This window comes from Leopardus geoffroyi, chromosome D3, assembly GCF_018350155.1.
Source record: "Leopardus geoffroyi isolate Oge1 chromosome D3, O.geoffroyi_Oge1_pat1.0, whole genome shotgun sequence".
NCBI classification, from domain to species: domain Eukaryota; kingdom Metazoa; phylum Chordata; class Mammalia; order Carnivora; family Felidae; genus Leopardus; species Leopardus geoffroyi.
Genome location: NC_059339.1, coordinates 4,055,529 through 4,063,738, shown reverse-complemented (window position 1 = coordinate 4,063,738; position 8,210 = coordinate 4,055,529). Strand labels below are relative to the sequence as shown.

The following is an 8,210-nucleotide window of genomic DNA, read 5'->3' as shown; positions in this document are numbered from 1 at the left end:
CTGGTTACAGAGTACTTTCAAAGTCACCACTACTCCTAAGGGTCCCCCCTTTAAGGACACTGGTATGCTGAAGAGAAGCGGCGGTTAACGTTCACTAGACCCATGTCATGGGACAAACAGTGGGCATATATTGTCTCATTTCACCCACAAGGGAACCCAGAATTACATCACTATAGAGAAAGATCTATGTTCCCCTGGGCATAGGAATGCATCTTATGTCTCTGGGTTTCAAGAGGTGCGGGAGCTGGTGGAAAGAATGGGTCTTAACCAGCGCCCCCCAACTGTGGAAAGGGGCAGGTCCCTCTACAGTCAGCTTGGAGGCGGCACCTTGGAGGCGGGGCGCAGGAAATAACTTAGTTCACCTGGTAAGAGAAAGGTGGTTTTTCTTCTCAAAAGGAACAATATATTCTCAGAATAGAGCCTCCTGATGATTTTGCCATCTTGAAGGGTGTGTGTACAACGGAGGCAAATAAAACCCTTTATATAATAACACTCAATTTTGTCATTTGGGACTCATCACCCAACAAAACAAAACAATCCCCGAACAGAGGCCTTTGATGGATGTGCCTCTCGACGGATGTTTTCGCGAGACGGGTCATAAATATTAATGGTATTGACAGAGCCTTAAAAATGTGCCCTGTCACATTCCGTCTGCAACAGAAACACTCGGGATTCTCTCGCTTTGTTGCTCTGAGTGACAGCCGCTTGTTTCTTTCACGGACTTGTTTAGTTGGGTCTATGCTTCCCTTTCATCTTCAGAAATTACCCATCAGTAAAGGTTTTCCTGAGTTGACTCGGGTCCACTGAACTAAACATCTTAATGGGTTTTCCCTTCACCTTTTCTACCTTCCCTACTAGAGCGTGCATCCTAGCATCGATCCTTTTATCCCCGGATTTTTATTGTGTGCCGGGAAATGGCATAACCTCAGAACGTTAAGCGAACATTGTGGAACCCGGTTTGCTGGCCGTGTTCACCAGCGTCCACGTGCTGGGTTGTTGGCGGTGGGTGGTTGAATGGCCCTGGACGTGTTGGGCGGCTGTCCACTGTGTGGGATATATGATATATACATTCCTATATATATATATATATTTCCTATCACCCAGCAAAGACAGTTATCGCTGGTCATCCGCACCGTGTGTTGACTGGGTGATCTGGGGCCAAGGAGGAAAGAAACTGGCAAGTGTCAATATAGCAGGCTGAAGTCCTAAAATAAGTTTGTGGATGAAAAACCACAGGACAATGGTGTGCAAAATGACCCCACCTACAGGCGGTGCTCTACTCGGGACTCCTTGAGTGCTGTCTGGGTTTTCTCGCATCTTTGGGGGAGGCCAGTGTTGTGTTGTGGTACACCCACAGAAATGTGCATTTCTGGCACATTTAGGGGCTCATCTTTATTTAGGGAGCAATCTGACAGGGGTGCTGGGGTTGCATAGCGTTTTAATTACCCGCTGCTGGAGCCGGCAAGGCCGATGTGTGTTACGTGCCTCTCTTGTTTGCGTGAAAATTGGCTCGGAAATAATGGCTGGTGATCGCAGCGCTGTGATGCAGTGCGACCAAAGCAGGTAGTCTCTCTTTTTAGCGTATGCAGTTTTTAATCAGCACTTTGGCTGTCTCCAAATCCCCTAACCTGCTGAAAGGTGGCCTTTCTGGGACATCCGTCCTCCTGCTCTCAGACTTAAGTAGCTTCTATATGCTTATTTTGTCGTGTTTTTTTACATGTAAGCTTTTTATTTTGGAGTGAGTTTAGGCTTGTGGGAAGTTGCAAAAATAGGACCAAGGAGCCCATGTATGCTCCCCACAACGGTGACGTCTGACGTGGCAGACGTACAATGTCAAGATCAAGAAATGAATATTAATACGTAACCCTTAACTCGACCGTACACCTTATTCGATTTCAGCCTTTTTTTTTTTTAGCCCGAGTTCATGTGCGTGCTGCTCTCTACGATTTAACCCCGTATTCGGATTCGTGGAACCAGTGGTAAATTAGATGCAGAATTCCGCCGTGGGTATCGAAGAGCTTGCTGGTACACCCAGCGACCACACTTCCCCCCTCTGCCCATTTCCCCGCTGACCACGAATCTGACCATCTCTGCTGTTCTGTCATGTCAAACATGGAAATTAAGTGAAGTCTTAGAGGATGTAACACTTTCCGGTCAGTATTTGTTTTGCACTAAGCACTTGGTCCTTCGTGCCCTTTCAGGCAGTTCTGCACATCGAAGCTATTCCTTTGCGCGCCTGAGGGGTACGCCGTGCTTCGGCCATACCAGCGCCCGCCCAAGCGTCCACCTGCTGAAACAGATCCAACTTCTCCGCATCCTCACCGGCATTTGGTGGCGTCCCTCGTTTTGGTTTCAGCCATCCTAACAGGTGTACTGCTCTCTCTCCCGTGGTCTGGGCTGCATGTCCCGAGTGGCTCACAGTGCTGAGCACGTGTTCATGTGCTTCTCACCTGTGCGTCCTCCGTGGGGAAATATCCGTGTTCGCCCACGTTCCTATAGGATGTACTGTTGTTGTTGTTTTCCATTGGGTGTTGCGAGTCCTTCAAGGTTAAGTCCTCTTGACCCAGAATGTTCCGCTGGGCTGATTTGTTTTTCTTTTTTTGTCTCTCTTTGCCTCACAGGTCAACTTTTTTTTTTTTTAATTTTTTTTTTTTAATGTTTATTTATTTTTGAGACAGAGAGACAGCATGAACAGGGGAGGGTCAGAGACAGAGGGAGACACAGAATCTGAAACAGGCTCCAGGCTCGGAGCTGTCAGCACAGAGCCCGACGTGGGGCTCGAACCCACAGACTGTGAGATCATGACCTGAGCCGAAGTCGGACGCTCAACCAACTGAGCCACCCAGGCGCCCCTCACAGGTCAACTTTTGGAGAGGCCTCTCCTGGTGACCCTGCCTCGGTTAGCTCTCTCCTTTCTATTCTCATTAACTTCTAAGTGTTTGGTTGGTTGGTTTGTGTTTTGTGTTTGTGTTTTGTGTCTTCTCTCCTGCACTGTTGTCGTGTTTGTGTGAGATACTGTTGGGTTCATTTGTTCGTTTTACGCTTAGGGGTGTGATTTTTTTTTTAGTCCTTATCTTTGTTGACATTTCTCCTGCATCCACAAGTGAAGACCATTCGGGATGCAGAAGACGTGTTACTCCTCTGCCCACGTGCCCTCCTCTCAGGCCCCCCTGCTTCAGGTAAACAACCTTGGCGTCAGCTGCCTTAGATTCCTGGGTATCATCTTTCTATACAGATGAGCAGACAAAGGTGTGTTTTTGTATTTTCTCTTCTGTCTGATACAAAAGGTAGAATGTGTACTTCTGGAAGCCACAGTTCCTAGACATTCTCTTCTTTCCTGTTTCCAGAAGCAAGGGGCCCCACTGTGTGATGCCCGGCAGTTTATCCATGCTCCTGAGCTTGGACAGCTTGGTCACCAGCCCCCAGGACGTCCCAGTGGCTCTTTGGCAGCCCCCTCCCATGATCAACGGCAGAAGGGAAAAATCGGGTGATAAAAACCACAGTTCCATCCTGAGCGCTCTCTTCCTTGGCTGCTGTCTCTGGGATCACTCGCTCTGTGGAAAGCCGGCTACCATGTTGTGAAGACACGCAGGTCTGACGGGAACCCGTGTGGTAGAGAACCGAGTCCCCGGCCAACAGACAGCAAGGAACCGAGGCCTGTCAATGACCAATGAGTGAGCTTGAAGGGACCTTCCATTCCTGGTCGAGCTTGACGCGACTGCTTCCCCATCTGACAGCTTGACCACAACGTCGTGAGAGACCCTGAACCAGAGACATCCAGCGAAGCCATCGTGGGTACATGCTTGACCCACACAAGCTGTGAGACAATAATTACTGGCTGTTTCAGGTGGCTAAGCGGTGGTATCGCTTGTTACACGGCAACAGATGCTCAAGGTAGGCGTCTACATCGTTTTCAATAATTTGCAAGGGTGCTGGATAGCACTGTGCACTTGTGTCCTTCATATCGTTTGGACATTTTCCCCACGATCTAGACCCAAAGAGGACATATGGAATGCAGCACGTCAAGTACACGTACACACACGTTTAAAACAAACAAACAAACACGTCACACGATTTGAGATCTTGGTTCTTGTCATCGTTCATGGCAGAAAACCCAATGTTCATTTCATAATAGAGAGAAACTATAAATCCCAATGCAGACCAGGAGGAATAAACCCAATGAGTTTTACAACATAGGCAGCGAGGTGCATTAGCGTGCACTGGCTTTCAAGTGAGATAATAAAATGTGCGGCATTCGAAACAATAAAGCCACTTATTATGTTTTGTAACAAGAACATCGTGGGACTCAAGCAGGGAAGAAATGCATGGAATAAAGACGCGGAATAGGAGGACAAAATATTAATAGCGGTTCTTTATAATTTATGCTTCCCGATTTTTCACCAATGAACCTTATATATTTGTTTAATTATTATTTTTGTTTGTTTTGAGTGTACTGCAGATTCACACGCAGCTGTAGGAAATAAAGCAGAGGCACCCTAAGCTCCATTCATCAAGCTCCTGCCAAGGGTACCATCTTGCATAAATATAGCACAATGTCACAACCAGGAAGTAGACATCTAGACAACCTACTGACAGTATTCAAATTTGGGTAGTTTTATGTACATCCGTTTGTGTCTTTGTGTATTTAGGTCCATGTAATTTTTTTCACCCGTGAAAATGTGTCTAATCACCACCACAAGCAAGAGTAGCTTCCTTACCACATGATGTCCACCTTAATTCCAGAGCCCATCCTTCCAATTGTCCCTGTGCCCCTGCCAGTCCCTAGGTCCTGGCCACCACAAATCTGTCCTCCTTCCCTATAATTTTCTCCCTTCAAGATTGTTATATTAAGGGGCTCATATAGGATGAAAAATTTGGGGATCCCGTTTGGGATTTGGGATGTGCCAAATGTAACCACTCACCCACTGAAGATATTTGAGTTGTTTCCAATTTTTGCCTACTACAAATAAAACTGCTATGAGGATTCATACGCAGGTCTGTGTATGTGTGTGTGTGTGTGTGTGTGCACGCGCACGCATAAGTTTTCATTTCCCTGGAATAAATGACCAAGAGTGCCATGCTGAGTTACTTGGCACCTTGTACTGCTTTTTAAATTTCACATTAAAAAGAAAAAAAAATTCCAAAGGTGAAGCAGGCATAAAAGTGAGATTTTATTCCAACAGCTGGGATTACTTGATCTAGTTCATCTAGATCCCAAGATTTTAGATGCAAATGAAGATAATTACCTGATTTCATCTTTATTTTTCTTAACTTTTTTTTTTTCTTGAGAGAGAGAGTGAGTGTGTGCACATGTGAAGGAGGGGCAGAGAGAGAGAGAGAGAGAGAATCCCAAGCAGGCTCCCCCATGCTGTCAGCACAGAGCCCGACATAGGGCTCGATCCCTCGAACCGTGAGATCATGACCTGAGCCGAAATCAAGAGTTGGACGCTTAACCACCTGAGCCACCCAGACACTCCCTAATTTCATCTTTAAAGGAAATGGTCCAGAGGATTCATAGGGAAGGAATGGTATTTTCCCAAACCAGCCAACACCATCAATAGAGGAAACTTTTCTCAACTCATGAAAAGGCCATTCAACAAAAGTCCACAGGAGAGAATGCTTTTCATGGACCCAGCACTTTCCCATTCAGTGCCATGTCACAGCTTTCAGTTGTCTTCTCTGCTGTCACTAAGGTTCCCAGGAAAACAGGGAATAGCGACCACCGTTGTTAACAGGGTGTAGATATTCCTCTCGCAGTTTCGGTGGTATACTTAGCTTCAATGGTATCTGTTCAAAATGGAAGACGTGGCCACCTTGGCGATAAATGTGCTTTCATTGCAAATGTTTAATTATAAGCTGTCTCCATTTCAATTTAAAATAACTTCACTTCTTAAGAAAGAACTGTTACCAAGAAAACAGAGTGGAAAAATATCCACAGCAGTGATCGTCACTCAGCTCGCTGAAACTCTCTCAAAGCAGAGAACCGCCCCCCGCCTCTGGCACCAAATACAGAAGGTTGATGGCCACGGGGGCTCATACATGTCCCCTTACAGACCCAGACATTACCAACCAGCCCTGTGTCCCCACCAGCCGGACGACAGTGGGCTTCTCCTGAACCACAGACACCGTCCTCCAATGCATACCTGGGTCTCCTGCTACCGAGAGGGAAGAGGGAGACCAGCAGAAGCCCCTTCTCTCCCTTGAAGAAGAAAAATAATCGAAGCACCTGGGGGGGCATCACCCAAGGCAGACATGGCTCCCCAAAATGCTGCTCAGACCCCGGTTCCCTGCGTGAGCTCTCAGCCAGAAGGGTCCCCTGCGGCGAGAGTCACGGTCTTAAGTGAAAATCTGCATGTGTCCCAGGAGAAGGGAAGCCACACTCATCACGTTGCCTTTAGCCAGGAGGAGGCAAACTGCGAAACTCAAAGTAACCAGAGGTAGGGGGTACCTACCCCTCCACAGGGCCACCCTCACTTCTGACACCCACTGTCCATTCAGGGGGGTTCCCTGAGTCAAGTTTGAGCAAAGGATTCACAGAATTCAAGATGCTCTTCTCCTCTTGGTTGTGGCTTATTGAAGGGAGGGGGTACAGATTGAAATTAAGCAAAGGAGAGACGCATAGGACAGAGTCTGGGAGGCTTCCAGATTGGCCCCAGCTGGAAATCTGTGGTGTGCACAGTCTGTATATTGGAATATTCTTCTCTGTTACAAAGAAATGTGCTCTCACGTTTATCTCAAAACTCTCTTTCCCCTCATTTTTGATACAAACGTGGTCAATGAAAGCATGTAGTCAATACTTACTGGCCACCTTCTCAGACACCATTGCAAACGCTTCGCACAGATAAAACGATTTCAACCCCACAATGCCCCCACTGGGTGAATGACAATGACCCCCAAAGTCATGGCCATACCTAATTCCAATAACCTGTAAATGTGACCTTCTTTGGAAGTGGGGTCTCTACAAATATGATCAGATTAAGGATCTCGAGATGAAGAGATCACCCTAGACTATATGGGTGGGCCCTGGGGTGGGTTGCATGGTGGTTTTTCCAAAAGATACGTCTATCTGGAACCTATACATGTGAGTTTGTTTGGAAGGCTTCTTTGCAGATGTCACTGAGTGAGTGATCTTGAGACGCGCTCGTCCTGGATTAGCCAGGGTGATCTTCAATCCCCATAGCAAGTGTCCTCGTAAGAAAAAGACAAGACACAGAGAAGAGGCCGAGTCCATATGGGGATGCAGGCAGAGATTGGAGTGACCCTACAGCCAGGGAATGGCAGGAGCCACCAAAAACTGGAAAAAGCAAGGAAAGATTCCTGTCGTTGGGGCTGGTTTCTACCTTCCTGTCGGTGGGACTGGTTTTTTCTGAGGCCCGTGTCTTCCCATGTCTTCCCTCTTTTATTAAAGACGCCAGCCGTGTTGGATTAGGGCCCATCCACCTGACCTCATGGTACCTGAATTACTCCTTTAAAGTCCCGTCTCCAAATACAGACACATCGTCAGGTCCTGGGGGTCAGGACTTCAGCAGGAATTTGAGAGGACACAAGTCAGCCCGTGACCGTGTTTAGCTTTGCAATTATTTAAGCCTTTTGGGAGACCTCACATGCTCTTGAAGGCAACGGCTTTTCCCTACATTTTGTACTTTTTCTTCTTTCCGTTAACTGGAAAATAACAGTCCGCTGTAACGAGTCACTCAGAGTCAAAGTACACCGAATCCCTCACCGCTATTTTTGGGTTTTTTTTTGCAAACGGTTAAATATTACTTTCTTCCAGTTTATAGCATAATCTAAGTGACAGCCGATCCATCAGTGTATCTGCTGATGTTTAACTACAGCATTTTGCATTCATTATTCCCTACTTATCTCATTCTTTTAAAAAGAGGAATAACTTAATTCTGCCTCCTGACAGCAGGGAAATTAAATGGTGAGCCATAAAGATGAGTGTTTCTCTGCAAAACGAAACACCAACTGCGGATCTATAAAACCCAGCCAGAAGTATGTCACCTCAAAATGAGATACACAAAGACAAGCTTCTGGAAAATCCTCTCCTCTCAGAAAGTAACTTTCAAACCTCACACACAACTTGCCAACCGGCGCCTCCAGTTTGGGGAGCAGTTTGGCAACAGCGAATGTGAAAGATACATATACCCAGGCACGCAGGGATTCTCCTGCCGTATACAACCAGGTGCTTGGCACCACGTTTTTGACTG

The 8,210-nt window shown here is 46.8% G+C and overlaps 1 long non-coding RNA gene across 1 annotated transcript; it reads left to right on the top strand.

The window, feature by feature from the left end:
* Positions 1–2,204: 2,204 nt before the first annotated feature.
* On the top strand, positions 2,205–4,984 carry LOC123587743. Its single transcript, XR_006707494.1, has 3 exons — positions 2,205–2,368; positions 3,105–3,249; positions 3,348–4,984. It is a non-coding gene; the product is annotated as an uncharacterized LOC123587743 (long non-coding RNA).
* Positions 4,985–8,210: the final 3,226 nt, after the last annotated feature.